At 40.3% G+C, this 14,841-nt stretch overlaps 1 pseudogene; it reads left to right on the top strand.

The window, feature by feature from the left end:
- Window positions 1-13,047: 13,047 nt before the first annotated feature.
- LOC149147336 (uncharacterized) lies at window positions 13,048-13,968 on the top strand (annotated as a pseudogene).
- Window positions 13,969-14,841: the final 873 nt, after the last annotated feature.

The raw sequence follows: 14,841 nt of genomic DNA, 5'->3' as shown, positions 1-14,841 counted from the left end.
ATCAACAGCTTGTAGGCCTTGCACATCCGCGGCACGTAGGCCTAAAAAAATATGTAAGTACTGGACCTAGAAACTGCTTAGCATGGTGGTCATGATAGCATGAGACAGCTCATGCGACACGACTCAGTAATCGGCGAATCTAATTTGAGACTCCCACTGTGTTCCTTTGGTATTGCTGAGGCATGTCTCCTATCCGAGCATACTCCGGGATACCATGAGTCAACCCCTCGAGGTTCCTTGCGATCGCATCCTTGTTAGCACTCCCTTCCTGATAAGGGGCGACAACATCAATGGGGCGAGGTACAAGCCTAGCTATCGGGGGCATCCCAGTTGGCCGCTCTGGTCCAACATCTGCATAGACAAGAGAAATTTTATAAGCATGCATATACCAAAAACAATTAAAAAACATCAAAATCAAAAATTTGATTTTTTACCTTCGTCATCAAAGTCCTCCCCATCTAGTAAGGGCATATCTGGGTCTCCACAGAAATTAATGTCGTTGTACGACCAGTCCTCCACGATGATCTTCTATTGTCGTAGCCATAAGAAGAACGTCGGTCGTTATGACATATGCTGACCCCGAGTGATCCTAAGCATCAAATGACTCCAGCGGGCCATTCGCAAATCGCATGGCACAGGAGGATCAACCTCGGTCAAATGATACTAGAACAGTGGCACTCATTCCAGGAAAAAAGTCACAAGTACTAATCTGAAGCCAAATTGCTTCAGATTCCCCGCCTTGGCCTTGGACAACTGGCGCTTGATGTTCATCTTCATGGCCTCTGCCCAGTTGAAGACCGTAGGAGCTGTGCAGTCAATAGCATAAAGGAACTTCGACTTGTTAGCCTCATGTTCCGCCTGGGACCCCGCCACTCTGTTGATAGTCAACAGAAGCACCCTTAGTGTCAGATCCAGCACACTGGAAATCTCTATCTTCCCACTCTTGGATTTCAGGGCCTCAGGACAATGTTCGACAAGCAGGGAAGATATGCTTACCCCGATCGGACGTGACCCATACAAGTTCACTGGCTAACCTCTGCAAGATAGTCTAGTGATGAAGTAGATATCTGAAGTTGTCAACTCCATCTCCTGGTCTCCAATGACAAAAATCTCAAGATTGATGTCCCAAAGGCTTATCAAGTATCAAAGAAGCTTGGGCTCGGCCCGCATCCCTAGTGTAAGGAAAACTTTAAGGAGCCCGCAAGCCCTCAAAGCCTCTTGGAAATTTGGATCGTTCAATGCCTGGGTGTCAACCTCTTTGTGTTCTCTTTCCTTCCAATCCACCATTTTCAGTAGTTTCTCTCCTGCAAAAGCCATTTATTTGAGTCAATCATCAATTTTGGCACTAAAATTCAAGTTTTAACGGTGAGTTGTTGAGAAAAAAAGGTTTTACCCTATCCACGACGTTGACGTGCCTGTTTTAGAAACATTCGCACTGGTCAACGTGGATGGTTATGCAAATAACCCTCGGCCGGCGCGATCTCGTGCCCAGAAATCGCGCCGACCGAGGGCAAAAAATTTTCTCGAAAAACCTCCGTAAAAATCCTAAGAAATGTTTAAAAATAGAAATTAATAGCATGAAAATGGATCTTAGGGCTTCGGCTATTACCTGGAACTGACGGCTCATTGATTGACCTCCCAGATCTCTCATAATCTGCTTTGAAAAAGCTAGGGAAAAAGTGGGTAAAAAGTCTTCACTGCAAAGGTAAAATGGTAAATGGTAAAAATATATTTACTTTTCCCCTTTTTATTCATTTTTTCATGAAAATATCAGGTTTTGTAAATATTTTTGACCTATTTTACCTCAAGGACTCGATAATACACTTTGCCTTACTTGTGCAACAACAACTGATGAATGTTTGGCGATGGTGATGAGTCGCATTTCAACTATTTTCTCGACTCATTAAACTCATATGAAAATATTTCCGAGTATTTTTTCCTTTTTGACTCGTTAAAGAGAATAAAAATGGGGGGTCCGCTTTCAGCTCTTTTCTGACCCTTTAAAAGAGAAAATTTGGTTGAGCCCTTGTCATTTCAAAATCGTTAATGGATGCGAAACATCATGCACCTAGTATAAGTTTACCCCTTTTTTCGAGCTGGGAGGCACTATTTAGAAAAAAGGTACTCCTTGACTGAAATGGTCAAGCGGTTCTCTCAAGTATTGTTTTCTACTTTCTCAGGCTCGAGAGACACAAATGTATGAAAAGGGACCATGTGGATTTTTCTTTTATGTGTCTTTTTCAAACTCTCTAAACATAAAAAAGATATCGAGTTACACCTTTGTCAGACTCGTTAAACTATTAAACGACATTGGATTCATCATCATGACGAACACGAGCTTCTCCTTCCTAGGGCTCGTTAAACTTACTAGGTTGGATTCGTCCGAAGGATGAACTTACAATGCAAGCATATGCTATCCCCTTCGAGCTTGCGATTAAAAAATAATTGGGGTACTTGCCAGAAATGGTAGGGGAAAATTTGGGAAATATATCGAGTCGTGTCAGCAACTTACTCTTGAACATGACACTCTTTGATTCGTGTTGGGTTGGCACAACCTCCTTTTCATCGTTGACCTTCCTAGGTTTGGGCCGTTCATTTTTTCCTTCCATTTGATCTCTGCCACGTCACTATGACCACCGATCCCATGGATCCAAAAGCTGCCATACTTCTAGTTGTGTCGCCAATATGTTCAAGAGTTGTCCCTCTGCAGTTACACTTACCTCTCATTCTCTATATCATCCAAAATCATTTTACATCCTCTTGTCTCACATCGATGATGTGGGATTCATTATGGCCCTCCTTCGATATGGTCGCTTTCCATCGAATTCAACTCATTATCTGGGAAGTTGACCGAGAAACTCCCTTCCAGTAGCTTAGAGCTTGCATGCCCTAATGGAAAGTTCTTCACACTCGATGACAAGTTCACATCATTGGCTTTTGATCACGTGATTTCATGGGTGTTCGACTTTAGCCCCTGTATTTGCATTTTGTGAATTGTGTTGATAGTACCTTGAGGGCCATCGTCATTATTGGTGGTTTCTCTCGCACTTTCATGTTCGACGTCAACACATCTACTTGCATGCTAGAATATATACTTTGATCGGGTCATGTTAGAGTGCAAGACCCTTGTTACACAGTATTTTGTCACTGACCCCACATCCCCTAATCCTAGACAGAGTCAGTCTCTGAATGACATCTACTCTTTGTCATATACCAAAATATCTGTCCAAATCTTCCATATTACTCAAGAAGATTGCCTAAGCTCATTAATCCTGAAGTTGACCCCTTTTTACCCATGTTTCGAAATCGTCCCAGGCCATCAGTATCCTGCTTGTGACGATAGCCCAGAATGAACTAACACCTCGCGGTGTCGTCTCTAAGTCTCAGTGTTTGACCCGCGATGAACCAGATATGGCGAATTAGTTCAAACATAATACTTCTGGGTGGTTTTGGAGCTGGATGTTGGGTCAAAGAAGTTCGCCTCTCCTCATTTGGGATGGTGGTTCCACCTTTTGAGTAACCTCCCATGAAGATAGCTTCCCCTAACCTCATTTATGGAGGCACCACCTCTTATAAAAGTATCCTCCATGGCTATGATCGGGGGTTTTTTTTAGTAGTTAGCAAGTTAGTTAGTTCTTAGTTTGTTGGGTTGATAGCTTACAGTTTGGATTTTTGATAGCCTAGCAATAGCTTTTGAGATATGAGAACAGCCTTTCATGTTGTGGATTAATAGTGTGAAATGGTTTTGTAATAAGGAAGCCTTGTTGTGATTGCCTTAGTTTCATACTCGTGCTTTTGGGTGAGAGAGAGTCATCAGTCTTTCTGGGAGACCTTTGAGAGTGAATGACTATGGAGACATATTGATCAGACCCTTCAATGAAGCTTGTGACATCAAGGCATGGTTGTAAGCTTTGTTGTTGTTTATAGTAATACAATCAATAGTTATTTCCTATATCATGTATGAAATGTATGTTGATAGCTTATGGTTCCTTGACTCTATAAGTGGATAGTTCGTTGTTGTGCTCTATTAAGCTTGTTTTGATTGTATTTACCGAGGCATGTCCTTCTTGGTTCCATTTGTATGAAATTTGGCCTTTTGGACTATGTGACCTAGGTCTTTTAGGGTTCAGTCAAGAATTCGCTAGTTTTGGGTTGCTTGTCCTTTCAAGTTTCTGAACTACATCCACAACAGTCTTGTTGACTTGTTTGAAGTTGTTCTCTTGCTACTTGCCCATCTTCCTCGTTGATCTGTAGTGATTGGTCATCAAACTAGATTTTTGTATTGATTTGATTTCCGTTCACTATTGAAGCATATATAACATTTTCTTTTTGATCAGTTGGGTTGTGCATTAGCTTGTTTGTTATTTATTCCAAAAATAAAAAACAATTGCACTCATATAGTATACGAAAATGAAAGCATGTTTGCATTAGTAGATTCTTTATGATTAGGAATTGAAAAGCGAAATTCAAATCTTTCATTTTTCGTCATAGTAGTTGTGAGATAAGCGGAAATCGATGCATTGTGTTTCCTATTGATTGGATTACTTGCTTGCACTGTTATTCTTGCATTTGCTTGTTATTGTCTTCGTTCGCTTGGAAATGAACTCCTTACCCTCATTTAGGTAGTCGTTCATCGAAAGGAATGGTTTTTTACTCATTGTAGTTGCATACTAGAGATTGTTGAAATACATTCGGTAAGGCCTTGAAATCGAAACTTAATTCAAGATCAACTATTAAAATTCATTGAATTAACCTAAAAACACATTGGAACTTAACGCTCATATCTAGAGGTCTAGGCTAGAGATATGTTCCGGCGTCATTAAACCTAGTTCCTATTGTTTTCACTAAGGTTGGATGATTCCTCCTTTGTGATTCAATAAGTGCTAGTACAGACTTGTGCTCCCTGTACCATCGAGTATATGGTGGAAGACCCCATTAGGTTGAAATCATTTTACCCTTAGGAAGCCGAGTCTGCCACCTTAATGAACCCAACACAACATTCAGGAAGATTGACTGTCATATAGGAAGTCCTTCGTCATTTCTCTTTCATTTATCACCAAGGTGTATATTGCAGTTTTACGATTTGTTTAGTAAACCTCTTGCCTAGAATTCCAGAGCAGTTACTTTCATTCCTTTTCGACTCTTTAAAAGTAAAAGGATCATATAACCACTTGTCCTTTCAAGCTCATTAAACTTCGAAAGCGATAAAGTCACCTTTCGTCCTTTTCTCGACTCTTAAAATATGAAAAGGCTAAGTTTTGTTTCAATGTTGTAAAATTAACTACCCACAAAATATTCCTGGTTACAGTTAGTGTTTCTTTCAAAGTCAATTCCAATGGCAACATTTCCAGAGTCTACTAGTCAAGGTCTCCCCCTGGATAGGAATCCTGGTCCTTTTCCTTCTTTTGGAAATGCTGGTGCTCCTTATATGGCAACATTGTCCCTGCCTGGGTTAACCATTGGCCTACCTGTTTGGTTGTTTTCAACCTCAGTGGTCCCGAGCATCCCAACTCCTATTCTGCCATCTCCTTCATTTGAATCATGTCACAATGATTCTAGGGTTGACCCTTCGCCTTCTTCCCCTATTTCTTCACCCTCCTCTTCTACTTCACCTGGTGAAAGTTCCAAATCTGGTAACCAGGAGGCTAAGAAGAAGAAGAGGAAGACGAAGAAGAAGAAGTTAGATAAGCGAGAGGCCAACCATGCGACTATTGCTCTAAGTGCACCTCCAGTAGAAAAACCTTCTGATCCTCCACGGAAGGTCAAATTTCCTTGTAAGTTGTGCAAGGGTGACCATTTCCTTCGAGATTGTCCTGGTATTCCCAGGATCTTAGAAGTATGGTCTCGAGATATGATTCGACCATCCTTATCGACCTCTGAAGATCATGTCGATGTTACACCTTCAACTAGCAGTGGTAAGAAGAAAGGGAAGATTAGATTCCCCTGTAGGTTATGTGAAGGCGAACATCTTCTTCACCTTTGTCCTCTCATGGATAAAGCTTCCAAAGTTTTGGAAAACCTGGCAGTTCCTCAACCCCAACTTCCGGTTGGTTATCAGAGGCTTTATTTTGATCCTATTCCAATTGGGCAAGCGATTGACTTGGATTCATCTCTTGCCCATTCTTCTCTTCCTAAGCCTGACTATGTTATGTCTTTTCTCGACCAACCATTAGTAAAAGAGAGTGTCAGCTTGGTTTCGCCACCAGTTGTTCATTGTGTTCTAGAAGCACATAATGATCATACTGCTCATTTTCTTCTCATCTCGTCAGATTCTCCTCAATCAAAAAGTGACCCTCCTATCTCTGCTGCTCCGGAGAGTCCTTCTTCTATTCCTGTAGAGCATGGGGTCAATCATATGATACCCCCACCAATTCATTTTGTCATTTCCTTCAATTGGAGTCACTTGACTACTTTCTGCCTCCCATCTTATGTGCCTTTCCAGATCACAGTACATGCCTATAATATGGCAGTACCTGGCACTCTCTTGGATGAAGTCGCATCTGTTAGCCTCATTTCTTCCACTGCTTGGCAAGCCTTGGGCTCCCCAAAGCTTGTGCCTGTCACCCAAAATTTGTTGGCTTTCGACAGAGGTGTTGGGTTGTGTTATATTCTTTCCACGACTAGCCCACGTAGTTAACCGGGGGGTTAGAAGGGGGGCGAAGCCCCCCCTTTGTTGCATCGATTACGTAGCGGGGGGAGTCACAGGGGGTTTGAGGGGTGCAAGTAACCCCACTCTATGGGGTCTGGGGCAGTGCCCCGGAAAATTTTGGTTTTGGACCCTATGTTAGGTTGGGTGGACCTACCTATGGTTTTGTGCATGATTTTTGCACATGGTTTTGGACGCGATGGTTTTCGGTCCATGGTATTGGATGCTTCGGCATGTATAAATATGTATTGTAACATTGAAATGAACATAATGAAAAATCAAGCTGGTAGTCCCAGTTTTGGGATCCGGGGGAAAATCTCTGTGTATATGTGTTTTATGTGTTATGCTCTCACATTATTTATTTTGTGTTTTAGAATTCGTATGTAGGTAATTTTTGTTCGAGGTTAAAACCTACAAGAGGAACCAGTCAACCCTTAGGGATCTTTCTGAAGTTCCCTATTACTTTGGGAGGTAAAACCGTCTATATAGACGTGATGGTCATCCAAGGTGCGTTGGATTTCAATCTTCTCCTTGGCTGCGATTATATTTATGTCATGGGAGCTCTTGTTTCTTCACTTTTCCGTGTGGTTTGTTTCCCACATGACGGAAGAATTGTGACTATAGATCAATTGTCATTCTTTGGTCACCAGGTACCTCCTTTGCAACCATCATCCCCTATCAGCTCTTGTTTGCCAGCAATACCTTCCCCGCCACAAGTCAATTATGTGGCTACCTGTTCCGCCTCCATTGATGATCATGCCGATGATCTAGTACATCATGTACTGGGGGCATTGGGACCTGATTTGTCATTGGTACCCAATGACCTGTATTCCTCCTGGAGTGTGGTACTTCCGTCTAGTGAAGACCTCTTGGGAACCATGTTCTCATATGGTCCATGAAATGTCTTGAGGATAGTTCTTTTCTTGTGTCGACCTCGTTAAAAAATGAAACAAGGAGTCCCGAGAATAGTTTTTTTCTTGTGTCAACCTTGTTAAAACATGAAACAAGGAGTATGGAGCATAGTTCCTTGTCTTGTGTCAAGCTCGTTAAAAATGAATCAAGGCGTCTTGAGGAGAGTTCTTGATCTTGTGTCAACCTCGTTAAAAAATGAAACAACTCCCTTTTCCCAATCGAGTCTTTGATTGAGATCTCGTAAAATATCAGTCAAGTATTTCTCAGATCTCGAAAGTGAACCTTCATTACATCCACCTAGTTGAATGCAATGAAGCTTGGGGGGCATGTACCTCGATTGAATCATTATGCTGGGGGCATGCGAAACTTATTCAAGCATAGTTTTTCATTTCAAGCTTGTGTAAACATGAAACTGAATCCAAGCAGAGTTCTCTATGGTTTGAGCTTATGTAAAAATGAACCCATGCCCCGATGTACCTTGTTGGTTTGGTGTGTAAGTGATTTCTCGCTTATTGTGTCCTTTTGCCTCTTATGCAAATGTTTGAAACCCTCATATTCTAAGGTTGTCTTTACGAGTTCATTGATTAGAAAGGAATTTTGATTTCATCACGTATCAACACATTCCTAGAAGATTAAATACATTAACTAATGCATTAGAAAACCATGTATTAAATAGACATTTGCGCAATTTATAAAAATCATAAGCAAACATTCAGACACAATAAGTAGATACAGTAAAGCATAGATAACTATATATCATGTGTTGCGCACAGTGGCGCCCAATATATATATATATATATATATATATATATATATATATATATATATATATATATATATATATATATATATATATATATGTCCAAAAAATATATGTGTGTTTAGTTACATCGCGAGACACATGTCTCTCAAAATCTACGAAAAAAGAAACCTAGAAGTCTACTATGCATTATGCTCTCTATAGCAGACTACTACCTGGACCACGCATCTAAGCAGCTAGTGCATCCTGTTTGACACCCCCACAGTATGTCGCTGGTACTGCCTGGGAATCTCCTCAAATCCTGCGTAGTCTAGGATTCCCTCAGTTAAGCCCTCTAGGTTATGGGCTATCTCGTCCTCGGCCTCTCCACCCGGAGGTGGTACATCAATCTCCCTATCAACCCTCCGGGTGATAGGAGATAGACCTATGGGTCTCTCAGGTCCAACATCTGCAAAGATTGAACATAATAATTAGGACATATATATTTAAAAACCCAAAAAAATTACAAAAGCTTTGTCGGTCAAACTGAGTATCTTACCTCTCTCGTCCCACTATTCGCTGGAAGGAAGAAACATGTCTGGATCGCCCTTGAAGTCCATCTCAACATACGGGCAATCCTCAATTATGACTTGTTGACGGTTCATCCACACAACAAATTTTGGACCCGATGATACAAGCTGGCCACCACCTCCTCGTGGCATCACAAGAGCCCAACAAGTAATCCATGTCTCTAGTGGTCCTGGCCATCCCACCGTTACGTCCTGTCTCTGGAGGATTGGTACTCATTCCAGCATGAGCAATACTGAGATTGAACCATAGCCGAATTGTTTCATCTCGCCCCGATGGCACTTGTTCAGTTGTCTCTTCAAATTAAGAGACACAACCTCCACCCAGTCAAACATGGTAGGATTCAAATAGCCTTGGGCTAACCGTAGTTGAGTCTTGGTTGCCTCATGCTGGGTTTGGGAGCCATCTGCTTTGGTAATGGTGAACAGCAATACCCGTAGTGACAAATCACTAATAGTGGAAATCTGTAGCTTTCCACTTGTTGATGATTTTCGTGCTCCTAGGGGGCACACTCTTGCAATAAGTGTGTCCAAAGAGTCTCCAGTAATCCGAGTTCCTAGCATGCGAGGTCTCTCCCCTCTCCGTGACAACCCAGTCAAAAAGTAGATATCTATGGCATTGAACTCAATTTCTTGCCCGCGGATTATGAATTTGCCTTATGTCGGATTCCATGCTCGGATCAAGTACTCTAAGAGATCCAATTGTGCTCTCCGAAGTGGTGTCAGGAAGAATTTTAATAACCCACAGTTTCGCAGGATGTTCAAACAATGAGGATCTGCCGCTCCAATCACATCATCATTGTCATGAGTATGTTCTTGCCATGCGAAAGCCATTTCTTGTCCCTGCATGCACAAACATACCTTTGTCAAATTCAATCCATCCATTTTCATCCTTTGAAACTAATTATAAATGAAAATATTTTGGTTCCAACGCTTGTCGCAGCTATTTTTAAATCAGCTGCAATGAGTCGATTTTCATAGTGTAAAAATTTTCGGGTTGTCGCAGGAGTACATAAATCTCTTGCGACGATCCCATTTTTACACAGTGCAAATTTCTCGGTCGTCGCAATCCCGAAAGGGAAACTTGCGACAACCGAGGTGGATTTTAATCCAAAAAATCCCTCTAAACTACAGTTCAAAATATGAAATTGAATCTTATTTTGGCATAAAAACATAGGTAAGGCTATGGCATTTACCTGGAAGTAGCGTGAAGAGAAATGGATCCTTGAGCCTCCTGGAATTGGTGGCCAAATTTCACAAGCGACAGGTTTTTCATACACTGGCGATGATCGTTCCATGAATTATATACTCAGTAAATACCGAAAAGTCCTTTATGAGTCAACTTTAAGCTCTTTTATGACTCTTGAAACGTGAAAAGATTGTCGAGCCCTTGTCATTTCGAGCTCGTTAATGGTTGCAAAATGTCATGTATCTAGTAATACAATCAATAGTTATTTCCTATATCATGTATGAAATGTATGTTGATAGCTTATGGTTCCTTGACTCTATAAGTGGATGGTTCGTTGTTGTGCTCTATTATGTGTTTTGTTGTTTTCATATGTTGTTTCAGGTGAATCATTCATTAAGGAGAAGAAAGCGATAACTGAAGCGACGTGATGAAGACTTCATAAACCACCAGTATAAGGTAGGCCTCTTTAATGATAACTATTTAAGGAATTAACTATTGTCTTTGTCTTTCTGTGACTAGACCCACTCTAGGGCTAGAGGGGTTGTCTCTGTCTGCAGAGGGAACATACCTGCATCACAACCCTGGACTTAGATCACAAAAGTCCAAGCTGCGAAGTGATGTGGCATGGTTATGATGATATGCATGTCTCTTTCAGATGGCTGGTTGCGACCAGACCATGAGTGATAATATTTGATCCTTCTCATTATTGGATGGCTGTGACCATACATTGGTTTCATTATGATCCTCTTTGACGGATGGTTGCTCCCATACTTGGATCCATTTACATGATCATTCTTTGGATGGATGTGTCCATGCCACGATTCATGTATCATTTGACAAAGATCTCAGTTTATGTATATGTATTTGTACTTGCTTGCAGGTTTTCCAACGGCAGACCGGTTCCTTGCACTGATTTATAAAGCATTTCATCCCTCACTCCAGTTCGGCCTTCACGCTTTAGGGGGCATCTGTTACAAAAAATTTTGTCACTGTCCTTGTACTCCCTGCTTCTTGATCATGGAGGACCTCTATAGTGAACCTTGCATGCTTTGCCTTCATGAAGAAACTCCCATTATGTCCCTCTTCATGAGCAGATCATTTCCCTTTTGCATTATTTTCCCTGAAACTTCTATTTTTCCCAGTTTACAAGGCTAGTGCTAATGACCTTTGTCTCCCCCATGCCGATGTGAAGAGATTAGCACTATTCCCCATGCCGATTGGTGTGACTGAGCTGTGTTCCAGTCACGCCAGTCCTGTTATGGAAAGTTTTTTAAATTAGAGCCGATTGAAGGTCTGGTAAATGGTTTGGCTGGATGGGGTCGAGGATGATAGTTTGCGCTCCTTTTCCCTATAATTATGGAACTACCTCAAGGGATAAGTCCTTCCCACATGAGAAGAGGATCCATCTCCCATCCATATTTCCTATATAAACCTCCCTTCTTCCCAAGCACAAGCTAGTTAGAGTGTTGGCTAAGTGTGAGTATACTATTTTGATTAGACAAGCAAGCTATTACTAGTTGTAGCCATCTAGTTGTGTGAGGGAGAAATGTGTTTGGTTTGGAGTGAATTCTAAATGGAAGAGCCTTTAAACTATTGTTGTTTGAAGCCATCATGGAATGCTATCAGAAGTTTGTGGGAACCTGGTCTTGTTAGAGGAAGACTGTGACGTCAAGACGAATGGTTGTAATCTCTCTTTTGATATTAATATATAGAACTATCAATTGATTTCCTACATGTTTTGTAATATTACATATTCGTGTCTTGATGCTTCTTGACTCATTAAGTAGGTTGAATTGAAATTTGTCTATTATTATGTTTGTGTGTTGTTGTTGTTTACTTGTTTCAAGAGCTTGAAGAAGGAAGCGAGAGATTGTTGGAGCGAGCAAGCGAGGACATCATCAAGCAGGATAAGCGACCAAGAGGTAGGCCCTCTTGATTGATTCTAATCTAAGGAAATCTTCCATAGAATGTATCTGTTGTGGCTAGACCCATTATCGGGCTAGAGGAATTCGTTCGTGTCCGCACTTATAATTTTACTTCACCACAATTGGCTATTGGAGAAAATTACGGTAAAGTTTCTTTATAAAGAGTGCTTGAACCACATTTTTGCACTATTGAACATTACCTGCAACAACTAGAAGTGAGGTTTATTGGCTTGCTTTAGGTGCCTAAATCTTGGGTTACTGTAGTGAGTTGTGCCATCTGCCCTCTAAATTCTTCTCAGAAAAATGATGTGGATAGTTCAAGCAACAAACTTACTTTTTTCCACTGGAAATTTTGATGGATTTGTTAAGCTATGCTATGAGGATGATGGAAGCCTCAATATGTGTCTTCTACTGCCAACTTTGTGCCTTTAGGTCTCTTGAAGGAGGCGGTACCAACTGATTCAATACCCATCCTAATAGTTTCCTTGGTCATACCTCCAAAATCCCTAGAAAAGGCTCTTATAGTGATTGGAAAAGTTTTTAGCCTTCCATTTATTTGGATATGTTACACCTCTGGTTGTAAATATCACAAGGTAGGTCACTAAGAGGTGTATGATCAAGTGGTTATAGATATTGCATGGGCATTTGATGGAAGCTTCCTATACAATTGTAGCAATGACAAATCTGTCTGTACTTGGATCAAATATGGGAGTTCTCTTCTTCCATTACCTTTCCCCATATAATTTTCCTAGCCTTGCTTCAAAAAAATAAAAAATTGAAAAATGACATGGGTATTTCATCATATGTATTTGTCATTTTCTTTGGGTTGGCTATATCACTAGGAAATATGTTTGTTACTTCTATACGAAGCATTGATATTGATTAGTGGATCCCATGTATCAATTGAGGCCCTAGAAGGAAGCTACACAATTTTTCTTGATAGGCAGTCAACAGTTGAAATCATCTATGGGAAACTTTTCGGAGTGTAGGCCTGAAATTTACAGTGGCTTTTCAAAGAGGGGCATTGTTTTTTGGGGGTAAAATGTGCTATGGTCTCTGAAGCATGTTCCAAGAGATTCATTATTTTTTATTAGGCTAGAAGTATAGTTTGAATCATTGTCCACCCTCCCATTGTGCATGAGTTTCCAAACCTGGTACCCAACTCTGCAAAAGGCTTGGACAAAATCTATGTCTGTAATACAATACCTAAGAGAGAAATCATTTCAGAATTACCTTCAGTATTTAAGTCAACTATCCAGGATGGGTTGTTGGCATACAAGGAGCATATGACTCCATTCACAAGCCTTTGCAAGGAATATGAAATAGGACGTGATTGAGTGTAGAGGCTGCTTCTTACATGTTTGTTGCTTGCTCCAGGAAAGAAGAAAGTAGAAGCCAAATGAGTTCTAATGGCTCAAGAAAAGGAGGTTATCAAAGTCAATTACAAGAAGATATCATAGATATTGAACCTCTACTATGTTTTGATGAGGAAGAGGATGATAGCATTGGTCACACTCCAAGTGAAGCCATAAGAAATGATAAGCTAAGCCAGACACAAGACAATGGACATACTAGCAATGATAATCCAACTAGGAATAGACAATGTGAATGTATGGAATTCAGAGAAAAGGAGGTTTACTTTATTCCACTTGCTATCCAACAGAAGGTAGTTTTGAATGGGAAAAGTAGTTCAGATGGTGTTTTCTTTACACCCATAGCAAGCTAGGAATCAGGAAACATGAGCTCAAATAGGAGTGCTACTAAAGTGGGGTAACCAATATCATGGAGGAAGTGGAGGAAAGAAAAAAATGAAAAATGCTATAGATTTATTTAGGAGTATTTTTCCTGAAGGAAATTCCATGGATATTGTCGTTGTTCTTGATGTGGCCTCTGAGTACTTGAAATTCCTTCAACTCGGAGTCGAAAGGCTTGAGGTCGATCAGAATGATAGAACTTTGTTGAAACCTTGATATCCCTAATTGATTTGGTAAATCACATAGCTTATAAGTTTTAAGCTAGCTTACGTTCTCTATTGGACACCAAAAACGTTTTATTTTCCAGTTTGGCTGACTATTTTTGCTAAAATAGCTAGTGGTCCATCATGTTGAAATGTGCCAAAAATAGCTTATTTGCTAAAAACATGAAGGATTAAATATTAAAAAATTAAATGTCTGTAACGGCCTATAGGTAGCCATAACATTGAATTTATCATATTCTAGCAGAATAGACAAAGTTTGATATGCTTCGTTTGTAGGGAGAAAGTCTAACAATTCACAATTGTGCAAATCTAGAAAAAAATTAGAATGGAAAAAAACCTAAGAAACTTCAAGAAGATAAATTGAGTGAAATTTTATTGAGGAACAAGTAGTCAGAGAGCTAGATGATAAAGAAGGACGCAGATAGTATGATTAGCCACAAAATGGCAAAGTGGGTAGGGGCTTAGATGATCCATAAGTAGGCATGCCACTAAATGTTTGCAACATTGAAGAAGTCAGGTTTGAAAATGGAGATATGTGCTTAAGGCTTTAGGGAAATTAGTTTATGCATACAAGTATGTCAACAAAGATTAAAATTTAGGTGTATTTTCTATTTTTTTTTAATGAGAAAGTGCAAAAGTGCTACACATTTAAAAGGGACAAAGTGAAAGATCACATGCATACCCTATGTTTAATCAAGGTTGTTGCAGTGCATTGTAATGCAACATCTTATAATGGGCAAAGTCAAAACATAGGCAACACATTTGGATCACAAGCAATGGCTATGAATTCTGGCCCAACCATGGCAACTGTGGCAATGTATTTCCTAGGTACATCTAGAACTGTTACAAGTCCAATGAAAAACTT

The sequence above is a fragment of the Pinus tabuliformis genome, chromosome 9, assembly GCF_031772625.1.
Source record: "Pinus tabuliformis cultivar Carrire ecotype Pingquan chromosome 9, CPIR1, whole genome shotgun sequence".
Lineage (NCBI taxonomy): Eukaryota > Viridiplantae > Streptophyta > Pinopsida > Pinales > Pinaceae > Pinus > Pinus tabuliformis.
The sequence above is the reverse complement of the archived record's forward strand: the minus strand, read 5'-3'. Positions and strand labels throughout refer to the sequence as shown.